The sequence below is a fragment of the Macrotis lagotis genome, chromosome 6 (genome assembly GCF_037893015.1).
Source record: "Macrotis lagotis isolate mMagLag1 chromosome 6, bilby.v1.9.chrom.fasta, whole genome shotgun sequence".
In the NCBI taxonomy this organism is placed as follows: Eukaryota; Metazoa; Chordata; class Mammalia; order Peramelemorphia; family Peramelidae; genus Macrotis; species Macrotis lagotis.
This window is the reverse complement of record NC_133663.1, coordinates 156594690-156613348: the sequence shown is the minus strand read 5'-3', so window position 1 is coordinate 156613348 and position 18659 is coordinate 156594690. Positions and strand designations below refer to the sequence as shown.

The 18659-nt window shown below is 33.1% G+C and overlaps 1 protein-coding gene and 2 long non-coding RNA genes across 11 annotated transcripts in view; 1 reads left to right on the top strand and 2 right to left on the bottom strand.

Moving 5' to 3' along the window:
• Nucleotides 1-18659, bottom strand: part of GPC5 (glypican 5) — a 2040883-nt gene that overhangs the window by 328898 nt on the left and 1693326 nt on the right. The gene's annotated exons all lie outside the window — the stretch shown is intronic.
• LOC141491201 (uncharacterized) overlaps nucleotides 1-18659 on the top strand; it is a 127393-nt gene that overhangs the window by 45179 nt on the left and 63555 nt on the right. The window contains exon 3 of one of the 2 annotated variants that reach the window (XR_012469521.1): nucleotides 775-2321. The exons of the other annotated variant lie outside the window; for it this stretch is intronic. This is a non-coding gene — a long non-coding RNA (uncharacterized LOC141491201). Of the gene's footprint in view, nucleotides 1-774; nucleotides 2322-18659 lie in introns of those variants that run through there. 2 annotated transcript variants of the gene reach the window in all.
• The window catches only part of LOC141491199 (uncharacterized), a 52615-nt gene that overhangs the window by 22968 nt on the left and 10988 nt on the right, over nucleotides 1-18659 (bottom strand). The gene's annotated exons all lie outside the window — the stretch shown is intronic.

Here is an 18659-nt window from a genome sequence, read left to right as displayed (position 1 = left end):
GCATATGTTCTAGTAATAGCTCACATTTATACAACACTTTGTAGTTTACATGGTGCTTTCTATAAGACAATTCTGAGGGGTAAGTGGTACTAATATTATTCTCTCCATTTTATCAATGAAGAAACTGAGGAGTAGGCTAATCAAACTCAAGTCAGATGACTAGTTACTTTTGAGTTCCAGAAGGCTTAGGTACCAATTAGAAATTTTTAGATCTCAAGTTCAAGACTCTACCAATAGCACAGTGCTGTCATAGCCATTTAAATCCAATACTTCAGCAAAACAGACCATAATGATCACTGAGAACATTACTGAAAGATGTCTAGTACATTCCATTCCTCCTATAAACTCTCTTGATTGCTTAATTCAATATAATTCAATTTCACAAAGATTTGTTACATGCTTGATGTTTGCAAGATAATATATTAGGTACTGGGAATATAAAGACAAGTGAAAGACTTCTAGTTCTCCAAGAGTTGTGACATATAAGCATGCTCAGACATTCACAAACACACACATAATCAAAGTATATATAAAGTATTATTATTTACTTTTAAGAAATAAATGTCTTAGAGAGAAGATGGTGCTTGGAGTGGTCTTTGAAGGACCACTTGTGAAAGAGAAATTTTGAAGGATTCCTCCTCTTTAAAGGAAGAATATTTCCTCACCCTACATTTGATTCCTAGAATCTCTATATTCCCCACAGGGAGATAAAAAGTATAAGCCTGGCTTTCTTCATGAGAGATTTCTGATATTATCTTCCCCTTCCCTCCCCAGGTTGTCCGTTAAATGGATCTTTTCTTCAAGTATGCCAAGACCTAGAAGGCTTTCCCTTGAAAATGAAGTGATGAAATGATACCTAATATATTTCAACTAAATATTATTTAATGTAGGCTATATTATATATATATAACTATCATATTGATGAAAAGACTTAAAATTTAGGGTTCCTCCAGTTTTTCTTCCTCCCACTTCTCTTTCTCATTTCCTTTTCTTCCCTCTCCTCTTCCTCCTTATTTTTCTTTTCCTTTTTAAGTCCCCTCCTTCCTTTTTCCTCTCTCCTCTTCCTCTATGCTCCTCTTCCTCCCTGTCTCCTCCCACCTGTTGACTACCTTCTCACTTCTTAGTTTGACAATATACTTCAACCTCTAAATTATATCAAAGACTATTACAAACCACAGGTTTCATACTACATACAGAATATCAGAAGAAAATCTAGGCAAGTTAAAAACAGATGCAGATCCTTCTGAAAAAAATCTCTAGTCCTTCAAAGGACTAAAAGACATTAAAAGAAGACAGACAAATGCAGGCTTATTATAATTTGAATAATATTCCCCAAACAACATTGACACTACTCTAATTAACATTACAGTTGAAAGCATACTGAATTGAGAGTCAACTTGCTGGCTTTTACACTAAGAACTGGAAAAAACAAAACTGACAAACTAAACCTGGAGAGGGATGTAAGTGAAACAAATTTTGACTTGAAATGAATTGGAAGAAAGGAAAAGTAAATTTTGGAAAAATAATTTGTACAATAGAACTGTTTAGTGAAATGATACTTTTAGAACCTAACTGACTATTATTAATACAAATAATTGTCATCATGGAATAAATCCCTTGAACCAATAACCCCTTCTTTTGGTTAATAAGGTATGTCTCAGTAAGGAGTTTAGAATAAGGCTCTTGGTATTTTGGCAATGAGTCATGGAGATAGATAGTGCACACTAAGGTAGTGTGTTTCTGACATTCATTACCAAAGATGTCCCTGTTTATGATGTCTGTGGGAGTGCTGTAATATAGTAGTACACCTAGGAGACTGGTTGTAAACTTATATTAGGCAATCAGCAAGATGATGATAAACACTACTTGAAAGAAGCTAGTGACATGATCATATTTTACCAGATGCCTGGAATTCAGGAATTCAGATAACAGCATGCATAAGGTTAAGACTGGAAATGGGATTTATATTCAATGAGTAGATCAAATCACATAAAAATTAATCTTTCTTGAAGAAGTGACTTGCCTTCTTTAATTGATCAGGTAAATTATAGAGGGTAAGTTAGAACTATCTCTGAAATGTAAGATATTTGTTTAAGTCAGAGATAAAAAGGTGTTTCTTAATAACCTTTCTCAGGGATTTCCAATTATTTCCTGATTTAATAAATTTCCTTCACTGAAGCCTATGTCAACGGCACCATTGAAAAATCTACATCTGGTGCGTACCTGGGATTATTTTTTTTAAATTAAACTCTGGAAAATAAACTTGAGCTGCTTTCCTTTAATATATCATTCACTTAAAGTTGAAATATATTGTGCTTTAGAGGCCCTCCCTTCTAATACATAGAGATTCACAATATGTTTGTACCTCTCAGAATACTTCTTTATAGTAGAGACAAACTCAAAGGGACAGATATAGCATCCTGTAAATAGTTAGCTCAGCACATCTAAAAAGGGCTAAAAAAAAAAAAACACAGAAAGCATTGCCATGCTCTAGCTCAAATGCTAGCTCTATCATGAAACTTTCCTTTAAATGTGGAGTGATCTTTTCCTTTTCCAGACTTTTATAACACATTGCTTCTACATTTTATGTAATACATTAGTAGACATCCTGCCCTGTATTATAGCTGTTTGAACATACCATTCCTTATTCTCCAATACCAATAAATGCCTTCAGAACAGGGCTGCATTTTAAGTATCTCCCATAGCATAGTGCTTTACACCAGAAGAGAATCTGATGACTGATTCAATAAAATTCAGTGAACATTTATCAGATTCTTACTATATATATAAAGTGTTTCTAAGGAACTATTCAAAAAGATATAATCAACCCCTTTGCATTAAACCAAGAAAATGATTCCTATATATACTCCTGTGCATATATTGACTTAAAAAATCATAAATTAACATTATCTTTTCTATGGTTCTTTTATTTATTTTATTAAATATTTTCCAAATAAATGGTTCAGTATAGAGGGAAGGGGTGTCCTGTTTGACATCTCTGCTCTACCTGAATGTTTTATATCAAGATTACCTTTGGTTATGTTTTAATATGGTGCAAATTCTTGTAGTTCCTGCCAAAATGGAAAGATGTTGAACATGGGCCTCTTGATGAGTTGTACTGCTTTAAGAAATGAATTCAGGGAAACATGGGAAGATATGAACATAAGCAATTTGAAGTATGAACATAAGTAAAATTAGTACAGCTTCTGTATTTTACAGGAGTACATTAATGTAATTTATATGAATATCAAAATAACAGTTGTATAACTGAAAAGTGAGGGACTGTATTCATGAATGCCTGTATTTGTTGTCAAATGTGGTTGCTCTGTAAGTTTTTTTTTTCCTTAAATTTTCCTTTGTTACAAGTGAAGACTCATTGGAATTGGGGAGGAGGTAATATTTCCAGAAATGGTTCTGATGTAAAAATAAATATCTCAAAAGAGAGAGAGAGAGAGAGAGAGAGAGAGAGAGAGAGAGAGAGAGAGAGAGAAGTAAGTGAGAGAGGAAGCGAGAAGGAGGGGGTGGTCAAACATATTAAATCACATCTAAGAATGATGAAAAATTTTATATGTATATAATGGAAAATAGACACCCTTTTTTTGACAAAATGAAAATGGGAGATAAAGACTTATCTATAATCAAATCACTGATATAGGAAACTCCCACATAAAATAGCTCTTTCCATCAAAGCAGGTCAGCAATTCCTTGCAACTTGCAGTTTTAGAGAACTGCCTAACCCACTTGAAAGGTTAGGTTCAAGGTTAAATAGACAGTATGTGTCACAGTCAGTACATGGTAATAGTAGTGGCCCAAATATCATTGAATGTGAATGCTATGTAATTAACTTCTCTACCTAGCACAATACCTTAGTGGTCTAAAAGGGAAAATAAAAGTTTAAATGAATAAACCACACCGAACCGTGTCTCTACTTTACTGTCATGGCAAGGTGACCATTACAGGAAATTCTAAGCTATTTGTTCTGTAAATAAACCAGGCTGATAACAAAGAGGCATGGGAGTATAATGTAAGGTTATTAAGTCATAAATAAACCCATTAATAAACACAAGAGCAGTGTCTTTTAGAGACCAAGATATAATTCAGTGACAAAGTAATGCTTACTCAGAATTCTGCTCTGAATTTGCTTCTGTTTCATACCATTACATCTCAATGCATATTATTTCAAGAGAGGCTTATGTATATCTGCTTCATTACAATTTTTTTGCAAATTTATTTATTTTTTAACAGTTTATTTTTCAACAATCTTTTTTTAAATTTTTAACTTCAAATTCTCCTCTCTCTCTGTGTGTTCCAGATGCCAACCCCTGCCCTGTACACTCAGGCAATGAGAAAACAAACAATATGATATTCATTATCCATGAGAAGTCTTACAAAATGTATTTCCATAATAGCCATGTTGCAAAAATAAAGCTTAAAAAAGTATACTTTGTTATGCATTTAGAGTTCAACAGTTCTCTGTCTGGAAGAAAATAGAATTTTCCATCATGAGTGATTATTACAGTTTAATCTGATATATTCTCTTGCTGTTTCTACGATGAGATAGGCAATGGAGACACACAATATTTTTTGCACCCTTGAGAACTTACATCCTACTATAGTAGCTTCAACATATAAATACTCCAAAGAAAGGAGATAAGAATGAGAGCAAAATATAAATCAGGAAAATTAGAAGAGGGAGTGAATAATTTTAATTGAAGGGAACAAGGAAGACTTTAGAGAAGCAGCTTCCAAAAACATTTGGAGAGGAAAACAAAGAAGGAAACAAGTTATACTTAAACATTATTCTACAGATTCCTCTAAATGTTTCTAAGTTGCTGGGAAATAAAAACACCAAAAGAAAATTATTCTATTTACAATGAACTTGTAGAAATGAACAAAAATTCCTATGAATCCTTAGTCTTTTGTAAGTATGAAATTGTTGGGGCAGAAATCTCAATCTGAGGAATTGATAATATTTCAGTTCAGCAAGAAAAGTACATAGAGGGATGCAATGCCAGATAAAGCTGTAAAGGGAGGGAGAAAGAAAGATAGCTAAAAGAGCTTATATTTTATCCTGAAGTAATTGTCATTATTAAGCATTAGTAAATAGGTGATAAAAAGAAAAGTAAAAGATAGTCAGTGTTCTTGAAGAGTGCATAGTCTGATAGATGAGACAACATGCACCAAATATGAAAAATACAATAGGTGAAAAAAAGGGGGAAATACTAGCATTAAGGGCTTTAAGTAAAGCCTGATAGGAAGTAGAGGCAATCTGACACCTGAAGGAAGCCAGGAAAGTTTGGATGGAGAGATGAAGAAGGAGAGAGTTTCAACTCTAGAGGATAGCAAGAGAAAATGGCTCAAGTAGAAGAAACAAAACTCTCATTCTTGGCAATTGAGCTTAGAGAATCTTATAATATTCACTTAAAAACTTGACACAATCAACAACTTTAACAAAGTATCAGGATATAATAAACCCAAATGAATCATCAGCATATCTATAATTACCAATAAGACATAACAGCAAGAGATAGAAATAGAAATTCAGTTAATGTAACTGTAGACCACATAAAATATTTGGGAGTCTACCTGCTAAGATAAATGCAGAAATTATATAAACAATTATAAAACATTTTTAATGCAAATAAAATCAGAACTAAATAATTTGTCAAATGTCATGGTTAGGCCAAGCTAATAGAATTATTTATTTAGTGAAATACCAATCAAACTACCAAAAAAATTACTTTTTTGAGCTAGAAAAACTAGTAACTAAATTCATCTGGAAGAACAAAAGGTCAAGAATATGGAGGGAATTTATTTAAAAAATGCAAAAGAAGATGATGTAGCCATACCAGACTAAAATTACATTATAAAGCATCAATCATCAAAACTGTTGAGTACTGACTAAGAAATAGAGTGGTGGAACAGTGGGAAATATTAGGTACAAAAGAAATAGTAGTAAATGACTACAATAATCTACTGTTGGATTAACTCAAAGGCTTCAGATTTTGCGATAAGAAGTCACTCTGACAAAATACTGCTAGAAAAGCTAGAAAATAGTATGGTTGAAACTAGGCATAGACAAACATATCACTATACTACAATAAGATCAAAATGAGAACAAGATTTAGACATAAATGGCTCTACTATATATAAGTCAGGAGAACAAGGAATAGTTTACCTGTCAGACCTATGAAGAGGGGAGATGTTTGTGACCAAAGAAGAGATAGAGAACTTTATAGAATACAAAAGGGATAATTTTGATTATGTTAAATTGAAATTTTTTTTGCACAAATAAAACCATTGAAAGCAAGATTTAAAGAAATACATCAGGTTGGGAAACAATGTTTGCAGCTAGTTTTTCTGATAAAGGACTCATTTCTAAAATTTACAGAGAAAAATGAAATTTATAAGAATATATATCATCCCCTAATTTATAAATGGTCAAAGGATATGAAGTCAATTCTCAGATGAAGAAATTGAAACCATCTACAGTCATATAAAAATGCTTTAAATCATTGTTGATTAGAGAAATACAGATTAAAACAAGTCTGAGATAGACATTGTTGCATTATGGTGGAGTTGTTTGTTAACTGATTCAGCCTCTCTGGAGAGCAATTTGAACTGTGTCCTAATGGCAATAAAACTATACAAACCATTTGATTGATCAATACCATTACTAGGTCTGTATCCCAAACAGATCAGAAAAAAAAAAGGAAAACTCACATGAACAAAAATATTTATAGCAGCTCTTCTCATAGTTGCAAAGAACTGAAAATTGAGGGGATGCCTGTCAATTGGGGAATGACAGAACAAATTATGTACATGAATATGATAGAGTGCTGTTGTTTGTAAGAACCAAAAAAGCCTGGAAAGAATTGCATGAAATGATGCTGAGCGAAGTAATCATAATCAGAAGAACATTGTACACACCACAGCAACACTGCAAGATGATCAACTATGATGGACTTGCTCATCTTAGCAGTACAATGATCAAAGACAATTCTAAATGACTTGTGATGGAAATTACCATTCCACATTCAGAGAAGCAACTATGGAATCTGAATGCAGACCAAAGCTTACTATTTTCAATTTTTAAAGCTTTTTTAAAAGATATTATGGGTTTTCCCCTTCTCGTGTTTTTTAAATCCATTTTTAGTTTGATTCATCTTTCAAAATACTTTTAATATAGATATATATTTAACATAGTTATGTATAGCATAGATATACATATATAACCTATATTAAATTGATTTCTTTTGGGGGAATTGGGAAAAAAGGAGAAAAATGTGAAACTCAAAAGCTTTAAAAAGATTGCTGAAAACTATCTTTTTATGTAATTGGAAAAATAAATAAAATTAAAAAAAGAAAAAAGAAATTGATTAAAGTCAGGTGATGGGATATATATATATATATATATATATATATATATATAATATATATAACTAAGATGAGCAACAAGGGTATGGTCATAGGATTGTAATGCATATGAGAAAAGAGGAAGTCTAAGTAATAAAAAAAAGACTGACAAGTTAGGAAAGGATTATATTAAGAAGAATCCAAAAAGAAGATTTTTATATTTGGATAGGGAGCCACAGAAGGCGATTGAATTGAGGTGAGGAGTTGGAGGTGACATGGTCAAATGTGTGCTTTAGAAAGGTCAATTTGATGGCTTAGTGGAGGAAGGATTGGAGTGGGGAGAGATTTGATTCAGGGAGGCAAAGATGCAGGCTTATAGCAACTGTCAAGATGTGAAGCAAGAGTCTACAACAACATGATGGGTTTTAGAGGAGAGAACAGGACATACATAAGAAAAGAAACATGAGGTGAAAATTGGTCAAATATGTTGGATAAAAGAGAAAGTGTGAGAAATCTAGGATGGTACCTATGTTGTGATTATTGATGAATGGGGAAATGGTATTATTCTACACAGTAAAAAGGAAGAAAAGAAAGTGTTAGGGAAAAGCTAACATGTTCAATTTTGGACAAGTTGACTTTATGATATTCAATAGACAAAAAGTTTGAAATGTTCAGATGTGAGATGATTATAATTGAGCAAATAAATCTGAGAATAATGTTGATCGTTATAATTATTTGAAATATAATTGAATAATATTATAGTCAAATAGAGACTAGTTGAATATAGAATTGATACATCATCAAGTGAAATAATATTACAGGAGAAGAGATGGCAGTACCTTTGAGAGCATTTTGCTTAACAGAGGATAATGATGTTAGTCCTTTATTCTTAAAGAAGACCATGACATCAGGGAAGTGATGTCGTGGCAAGCATATAAATTGCATTTGAGTGAAGGGGTACTGGACTAAGTAATTAGCCTCACTCTTCTCCAGAGCCATCTGGATTCAGAGTACAGATATGGATCAGGATGCCTGGCGATGTCCCTGAATGTGAGACAATGAGGGTTAAGTGACTTACCCAAAACTACACAGCTAATAAGTGTCAAATGTCTGAGGCTCTGATTCTCCTGACACTAAAGTCAAGCCCAGAGTCAGGAGGACCCAAGTTCAAATCCAGAATCAGACACTTAATAGCTGAGTGGCCCTAAACAAGTCACTTAGTCCCAATTGCCTCCACACATACTTAGTAGATATGACCAGGATGAAGACCTGGCAAAGGAGACTAAGAAGAAGTAGAAGATAGTAAGGAAAAACTAGAAAAGGGAGTGTTGAAAAGAAAAGATCACCAGCACCAAAAACCATTAAGAGGACAAGAATGTTGAAGACTGAGAAAAAGTCATTAAATTTCATGATTAAGAAATCATTCAAAATTGAAAAGTTTCATTTGAGTAAGAAGATGGAATCAGATTGCAGAGAGTTAAGAAGGAAGTGACAGCATTGATTAACAATGATAGACTCCTCTGGGAGTTTAAATAGAAATGAGTAAAGAAAAGTTGGATGTTAGCCAGCAGGGACTGATGGAGCAATTGAGGGTTTTTTGAGGGACAGGTAAACTTGAATTTATTTGCAGATAGTAGGCAAGCAGTCAGTGGACAGAGAGAGTTTGGAAATAAGTGAGATGGTGATAGAGAAAACAATCTGCTAGTGATGACAGGATGTGATGGGATCACATATGTAGAAAGGCTAGCAGTGAGTACAGCATGGGCCCTAAAGTCACTAGGACTTGAGTTAAAAATCTGACCTCAGATGCTAGCTGTGTGACCTTGGGCAAGTCACTTAACCCTGATTACCTCACTTCTAGTGCTTTCTCCAGTAATCCTGATTCATATTTGGCCACTGGACCCAGATGACTCTGGAGCAGAAAGTGAGGTTAGTGACTTAGCATAACATCCCCTCACTCAATTCCAGTTCACATACATGTCATGATATCACCTCCCTTGATGTCATGATTTTCTTTGAAAATGTACAAATATCATCATCAGAAAGGTTAATATTAGCAAAGGGCCACTTCTTCATAAGAGACCAGGGTAATAGAGGATACAGTAGAAAAAGGAAACTTTAGTGGTGTGAGTTGAGAAAAGAGGAGAGCAAGCTCATGACAAATGGTCTCAATTTTTTTTTTAAGTGAAATGAATCAAGGTTCTTAGCTGGGTTGTGTAGAAGGAGTATAGTTGGAAAGTGTGAAAAGAAAAGGTTTGGAAAAGTTGCCATGGAGGATGGGATAATGAGTCAAGTAGGAAAGCACAAAAGAATTGCTTGCCTTGTGGGTCCACTTGGGATCATGTAACAAGAATTTTAGGCAATGCAATGCAATGAATTAGCTTTACAAATAATTGTCTCAGTACCTCTTAGGAAGGGAATCAACTACTATGACTTTTCCATTTTTCCTTTGCTCCTTACTGGATGATGTCCCAGCTGTGATTCTACTCATCATTTTTTTTAAGGAAATTCAATTTTCTCCTCTCCACAAATAGCCTCAACTCAGTCTTTGTGCTCTGATTGAACACCTAACTTTTTCCTTCCCCCTCAGAGGAGTAGAACATTAAACAGTATGAAAATGTTTCTTGATGATGTTGTATGGGGTATATTGTTTAGCACAGGTTGGGTTAGATGAAATTTGAAGCTCTATTGTATCTCTTATAATCCTATGATATATTTAATGAAATGAATGTTATAGCTATACCTTATTTGTATATTTTATTATCCTGAAATTCTATGTATTTAAATGGTTCTGGTTATTGCATATTATGTATATGTTTTGTATATGTAATGTTTTCTTGGATGAGAGAGTCAGATAATTCAGGTTTCAATTTCTTGTTGTGCCAATAATTCATTGTGTGATATTTGGCAAATTGTGCAGGTTATATTTAAAGTTAGGTTTGGGCAAATGCCATCTCTGGGTCCCAGTTTTTCTGTGCTATAAGGATAATTATCTCTTACAGAGTTGAGTGGTGGGTCAAATGAAGAAAAAAATTAAAGCCCTTTGTAAATTATAATGTCATTATAGTAATATAAATGTAAGGAGTAGAGCAAACAGAAAACTTTAACACTACTCTTTCCATAATTCTGCTGAGGTGTTCTAAATTCAGGGCTAGTTATTTCTAAATCATGAAGTAGAAAAATTGTTTGTCACTGCTTTTCCTTGTTTCCACTTGGGCCTATTGACCTCAGGTCCTAAGTATCCCATTGGCAATCTTCTACTGACCCCTGACCTCTCAAGACCCTCACCTAATTCGAATCTCTCTGAACATAATGGTAGGTGATCTCACTTATCTCTCTAATTTCCATTTATTTAGACATAACTGCTCACTGTTCCATTGGGACAGACCTCAGAACCCTTCTTAGGAAATAGGCTGCTCTGCAGAAAGTTAATCCATGCTGATAGTTTACAATGACTTAATGTGATATCCCTCTTGGGATATTGCTATTATTACTGCCATTGCTGTTATAATATTTTATTTTAATTTTTTTAAAAAGGCTTCCCAAAAAATTCAATGTCTAGATTCAAAGTCAGGGATGCCTAAGAAATGGAATTTTAAACATATTAGCACACTATTAGAAGAGCTTTTAACAAAACATAGGCAAATGTATAGTCTATATACAAAGTCTTAAGCAAAGAAAGAATCTACTAGTTACTTTATGAGAAAAGTTCTATTATTAGTGAGCTATATCTGCTAACAATTCAGCTTTGCAATCCTCATGTGCTCTGACAAGTGAAGGGAATGTTGATTTACAGAACTGTATACTATTCTTTTCAAACAATACACAATAACACTGACACACTTTACTTTGTATTTTCTTATGATTCCTTTTATTATTTCCCCAAAGGGTATTCTTTATCTTTACATTGCTTTTCTTCAGCAAAAAAGTTTCTCATATTATGCAAGTGTGATGATTTGCTTCCTTATTTACAGTGACAAGAAAACAATCAATTCACTCAGTTTTGGGTTTTTATGAATTATCTAACTTTGGTCTCTTTTCTAAGGTTTTTAGGTATGCACAAAATCTGCAGATAAAGTTTATAGCACAGAGAAAAGAGTACAGGAGATAGTTGCAAATATATACTTATGTGGAGACCACAACTAGGTAAGGGGATTTTCAAAAGAGAAGTCATATTTGGAAGATATTTAGTCTTATTAAATAATTATTCCTTAACTATAGTGAGTAGCCTGTCAAATAATATTTATTTTGTAGCACAGTATAGTCAAAAGAGTTTCTGATTGGGTGGCCAAAGTCCTGTAGTTCAGAATTCATTATTTAAAAGACAAATACCATCTCTATATAAAGCTAATATTTTATTAAATAAACCAAGTGGAAAAGTGATAGGCATGTCAAACACTGAACAATTCCATTTTAAAAGATAACTACAAAGAATAAGACAATTCTTACTTCCCAAGAATTTATATTCTAATGGAAAAGACTTCTAAATATGCAAATATATAAAAATTACTAAGAAAATAACTACAAAGTTACTGCAAGAAAATTTGGGAAGACATTAACAGAAGGGAAAGTGAGGAAAGGCTTCACATATAGAATGGGTATTTCAGCAATGTCCAAAAAGAAGGCAAAGATTCTATGAAATGATCAAGAGGGAATCCAATAAAGGTAAGGCAAAAGTATGGAAATAAAAGACAAAGTATAACATTTGAGGAACAGAGAGAAGGTCAATTTGGTTATAGAGAAGAGTGCAACAATGTCAAAGAGAGAGGCAGAATCAATTGAGGCTAGAAAGATAATATGTGGGCATGTTTTTAAGAGCAAATGCTTGAGGGAATGTGAGAAAATTAAGACACTAAAGTACTGTTGATGGAGTTATGAACTGACTCAACCAATCTGGAGAGCAAGTTGGAACTATGTCCAAAGATTATAAAAGCATGATCCAGCAATATAATACTATGTCTGTATTTAAAAGCGATTATAAAAAGGAAAAGGACATGCATATACAAAAATATTTATAGCAGCCCTTTTAGTGGTAACAAAGGATTAAAAATTGAGAGGGTATCTATCAGTAGGGGAATGGCTGAACAAGTTGTGCTATATAATTGTGATAAAATAATGTTGTACTATAAGAAATGGCAAGCAAGCTGCTCTCAGAAAAAAACATGGAAAGATTTACATGAAATGATGTAAGGTGAAGTGAACAGAACTAGGAGAACATTGAAAAGTAATGGCAAGATTATACTATGATAAACAATGAATCTTTTTAATTTCTTAATGATTCAAGACAATTCCAAAGGATTCAAGGTTAAAAAAAATATCCAAATTTAGAGCAAGAACTATTGGAGAAGGAATACAGATTTACTTTTTTTAATTCCATGTTATTTTTTGGCCTATGTTTTCTTTCGCAACTTGACTAATATGGAAATAGTTCCTTTCACAACTGTACGTATATATATATATATATATATATATATATATATATATCACATATCAAATTTATGATTTTTTAATGGAGAGGAGAAATATAGAACTCAAATTGTTAAAAAATAGAATGTTAAAGTTTGTTTTTATGTGAACTTAGAGAAAATAAAATTCCTTTAGAATAATAAAAAAGGGGGAACAGCTTAACAGAGAGTTGACATTTCAATTTAGGGGCAAGAGGGAGTTACTAGAGGATTGAGACAGTCAAATCTTGAGTTAAGCAAAAGCAGACAAGGACTAGAATAGGTATAGAACTGAGACAAGATGATCGGTTAGTAAACTATTAAAATAATATCTGGAAAGATTCATTGAGGGTTTGATGCAAAGTAGCAGGTGAGTAGAGAAAGAAAGCGTCAGATGTAAATGTGAATATAGAAAAAACAAGTTTTGGCTCTTAATGAATATTTGGTGAGAGGGAGAATACAGAGTTGAAGTTATTGTTATATTTGCAGACTTGTGAAACTGGAAAGATGATGGTATCTATCACAGAAATAGAGAAATTTGAAAGAAAAGAAGGTTTAATGTTCTCAATTTGGGGCATGTAGAGTTTGAAATTTCTCTCTGATATTCAGTTTAAAATAATAAGCAATTGTTGATATGAGATTGAAACTTAAGAGAAAGATAGGGGATGGATATATAAAGCTGTGACATCTGCATTGACAATATAATTAAGTCCATTTTACTGATTAGATTACTAAGGGAACAAAGAGAAGAAAAAAAGAAGAAAGAGTGAACTGTAGAGGATTCTAAGGACTAATGAAGAATTTTAAGGATAGGGTGAAAACAACATATTTGTAAGCAGCAGGAAAGGGACAAGTAGGTGGTAATAGTTTAAGGACAAGAGAGTGAGAATTATTGAGGTTGTAATCTGCTGGAGAATATAGAAGAAAATGGGTTTAAGGCAGGAGTAAAATGGATCTAGCTTGTACTGACTCAACTGATTGTGAAATTTTCAGAGTAAGCATTTATACACAGAAAACAGCAAACGATATAAATAAGGTGCTGATTTATTGTTTTAATGATTTTTAGATTTAAGAAAGGAATGGAGAAAATATGAATAATGCAGATTAAACAAAATTGTGCTTGGCATTTTCAGAGAGAATCAGTTGTTAAACATTTAACAGCAAACCTTTGGTTTAAGGGCACACAAAGAGGAGTTAACCTTGACAAAGACAAGGCCTACTTTATTGACAGAGACAGTGAAATGATAATGTAGGGATTTTAAGATAAAGAGGATGACAAAAAATGAAGTTCATGCTAACTGATTTAAATTTTCTCAGCAAAGAAAGAATAAAACTCATATGGGAAGCTTGAAGAGGAAAAAATCATTTTAGAATAGCTTTGAAAGTGGGAATATATATTATATATATTATATATATACATATATACACACACATACACACACACACACACACACACACACACACACACACACACACACACACACATATATATATGTTAAGGAGGAATCAACTCAATTTAATATGGGTTTATTACAATTGGGAACTGGTATAATGTACCCAGAGAGCATGATTGTGTAGTTTACTCTTCTTCCATTCTAATAGTAGGTGAGTTGAACTTGTGGAGGTGAAAGGTAAAAGGTTCTGATGTTTGAAAAGGGATGAGTGTGGTGAGACAGACGACAAGCAATTCAAGAGTTGAGGAAAGAATAGAGTTGAAATGATAGTATAAAGTGAAATCAAAGAAGGTCTACTGGCCTGTAATACTACTGAGATGTTTAGAACTTGGAGCTTTTTGATGAAAATGAACGATAGGCTTAAGAGAGATGAAGTATAGGGGAGGAGAATGATGGGAGAGTATTGTTAGGAAAATTTTGAATATTTAATTAAGATATCAGAATACATATAAGCTATAGTGAGATCCAGTATGGATCTAGGCTTTGCTGAGATACAATGATGTAAAATGTCATAGAATTTAAGAAGATTGATGTATTGGAAGATTTGGGGAGTTTGAGGGAGTATCCATGAAAAGGTTGAAGTTTATATATAGGAACTAGGAAGTAAAGGAAATCATGAACCAATTGTAAAACCCCTTGAGACTAGAGAGAGTATGACCAGTTGGATTGGTGTGTAGCTAACATGGCATGGATTGGGTGGAAAATTTTGATGAAGTAGACTTCATTGGAAATGAGATTGCTGAGTGATAGTGGTGGGAAGTAAAAGTAGGGAACAACTGTCCTTTTAGGAATGGTTGTGAGAAAAGGCTGTGAGAGAAGGTAAAGTCAGTGCTGGAGAGGATATCCAGGCAAATAGTGACACCAAGGGGAATTGAGATCAATGCTTGCAGATAAAAGGGATCCTTGAAATAAATAGGAACAAAATAAAGTTGTTAGTTCATTTTGGAATAGAAATTCCAAAGGTCCCAGTGGATTGAATGGGCAGGATGGGAGTGAGAGAATTGAGATAAGATTTGTAAAGTTGTTAGCACAGAAGATGATATGTATGTGTATATGCATAGATATAGAGATAGAGATAGATAAAGATAGAGATAGAGATAGAAACAGAGATAGAGACAGAGACAGAGACAGAGATAGATATAGAGATAGAGATAGAGATGATAGAGATAGAGATGATAGAGATAGAGATAGAAACAGAGATAGAGACAGAGACAGAGACAGAGATAGATATAGAGATAGAGATAGAGATAGAGATGATAGAGATAGAGATAGAGATAGAGATAGAGATAGAGATAGAGATAGAGATAGAGATAGAGATAGAGATAGAGATAGATATGGTAGTGGCAAGTTAGGATTTTATGTAATATATTATCACAAGTATAAAGTAACATTATTTTTAGTGATTTTCCTTTACTGTGAACTAATTATTTTTTTATCTTTATAAAGTTGACATCTTGAAACTTTGATTAATCCTAGATTGCTAGCAGTTTTATGGGGAGCGCCTAAATTATATATATATATATATATATATATATATATATATCCAATATCCATATATAATCTCTTAATTATTATATCAAAGTTATGCAAATTATTGATTTTAGACATTTGGGCTATAGTTTTATTTGACACCATGTCAAATGCTCACTTCTAACTTGTTAAACTTGGCAGACATATCCTTACCAAAAAAAAATCATTTTATATATAGGTAGTTTAAAAATGCAGAACTGGATTAAAAATGTTTGCAATTACAATTGGCCATTCGATATTTCTGGTTCTCCTTTCCTTTCTTAAATAAACTGGAAAGATAACTTTCCTTGGGATTTGAATTTCTGACTTGAAAAAGGGACATAAATACATAATGGCCTCACACTAATATTTCATTCTCTACAACAAAGGTTTCACAGCAGACCAGTAGTAATGCAACAGCCTCCATTTAAAATATACTTCATTCTATCTCTTACTGTTTCTTATGGCAATTCTGTCACGTAAATGTTATAAGAGCTGAGAGCCTCCTAGTCATGAGAACATTCTCATCTCTGTCAACACAATAGCTAGTCATGGCCTAAGTCACAATATATTATGAGATGCCTCATTATGACCAAAGTCTTTTTGAAGAACTTCAAACACAATGTTAAAAGAGGTACCTCAAATAGATCCAGCTGTTTCTGTCCAAAATAATGTGTAGCAAATTAGATGTTTCTCACTGTGCTATAATCAAATATGGAACTTTTTTATTGCTGTCTTCCAAATAGTCCTCCTCTGAAATAAATTTTATATTAAGGAAGTGTATTCTATACACCATGAAATGGGCAAGCTAATTCAAACTTTGGAAGATGAGAGATGGTCCTTTCATCAAGAGTTTTGATGTTTTTTTATATAAGTCTTTGGATTTTCAGAGATTTTTTTTAAGTGATGAATTAATGTTTTTGGGCACTAGATGATTCTAAGCTGGGAAGATCACAGTGAGTGGATAGGTTATAAGTCTTGTCAAATGTCACAAAGAGAAAAATCCAGGATTTTGGAATTTGACATTTCTGGCATGTAGACTCTGTCTCTCTCTATCCCAATTGGATGCTATAATACTCTGTGTACAGTAGGAGTCTGTAAGTTCAGAAAATTCTTTCCAATTAGTAATGACTTTAAATCACTCAACACAAGCTAATCAGTCAAGGTTCTCTTCCAAAATTTATAGGACTAGTAGCCAAGATTTAATAATTCCTAGAATAACACAGAAAAGCAGAAGGGTAGTCATGGCAAGTGGCAGGTTTAGAATAGTATTTCGTTACCAAAATGGGTACATTCTTATAGTCTGTGCTGAAGTCATGGAACTGACACTGCCCAAATGAATCTTTTTTTACCTCATTTCATTAAATCTATAAATGAAGTGAATATGAAACATTTGATATGGTAATGGTTATCTCCTAAAATCAGAGATTACCAACTCTAATCAAATTCTTTTGCCAAGTTCTAAATAGGAATCACAGTTACTGAATAGTACTTCATTGTTACTGGACAGTATTTATTATTGAATGAAGTGTCATAGACTTCATAAAGAAATAGTTAATTACCTGCAGCTGTTCAAGGAATAAAATAGTTGGCAAACCTCTGCCACAAGACTGAAGAAAAATATCCTTTTTATATCATGATATACTGGGAAAGGAAAAAAATGAATGATAATTTATCAAATGCCTCTCTTGTTTAGATCTTTACCTACTTAAGAGTGAAAACAATATTGATTTTTTTCATATCAAAATCTCAAGCAATCACAATATCTCAAGAAGAAAATGTGAAAAAATCTAAGAAAACTGTCATAATAGAGAGTTATTCATATTTTATATATATATATATATATATACACAAATTGGATTCTTTATAAAATAATTTATAAAGTTTCAGGTAGCACATGTAATCATTTGTTACAATTTGTTACAATTGAGAGAAGGCATTGAAGAGGGGAAGTGATAGAGAAAAAAATTAAAAACAAGTCACCCAAGCCTTGATCATATATAAAGGTAAAATTTCTCTGGAAGTCCAGTGCAAGTCAGAGACAAAAATAGTATTCACTTTTCACATAGTTTTTCAAGAAGACAATGAGGGTAGAAAGTAAAATTGTTATGGTCCATCTCCAAAATCTTACACAGTTTGGCCCAAAAGCCTTTTCCTCGCATCTGGATGAGAATACTTTCATGACTGTGGTGGCCAATTTAACATCAAGGGTAACTTGGAGTTAGACCCAGGTCTGTTGAATTTCTGTTCCTCCCAACCTCCCTACACCTCCCACATCCCACACAGACATCAAATGCTTGGACAATCTTTGACAGTCTCAGCTGAGAGATATAGATCCCAGAAGCTAGAATGACAAATGAAATTTAAAAAAAAAAAGGTTAGAGACAGAGATAACCACATAATAGAAAATCAGTTAAAAAGAAAGACAATACTGTACAAAAATGAAGAATAATACTATAGAAAAAAGTGAATCATCTTAAGATTCAGAACTGATGGACATGAGAATCTACCTATGAATTCTGAAGAAATGTCTTCATATGAATAAGGAAGATATTTAAAGAAATTAAGAATTGTTATTGCTCAAGGAAATTACAGGGGCAGCTAGATGGTACAATGGATATGGTACCATGCCTAGTGTCAGAAACACTCGTCCTTATGATTTCAAATCTGGACTCAGACATTACCTATATGACTCTGGGTGAGTCATGTAATCTTGTTAGCCTCAGTTACTTCACTGAATTCCTCAGCCTTTTTCACCTCACATGTCTCCTGTATATCTAAAATTTGGCTCCAAAATGAGTACATATTTAGGCAATAGTAACAAATTCTTGTTACATAACTGAGGTGCTTCACATTTTGGTTAGCAGAAATTTTGTTTTTAAGCTAGGTGACACAG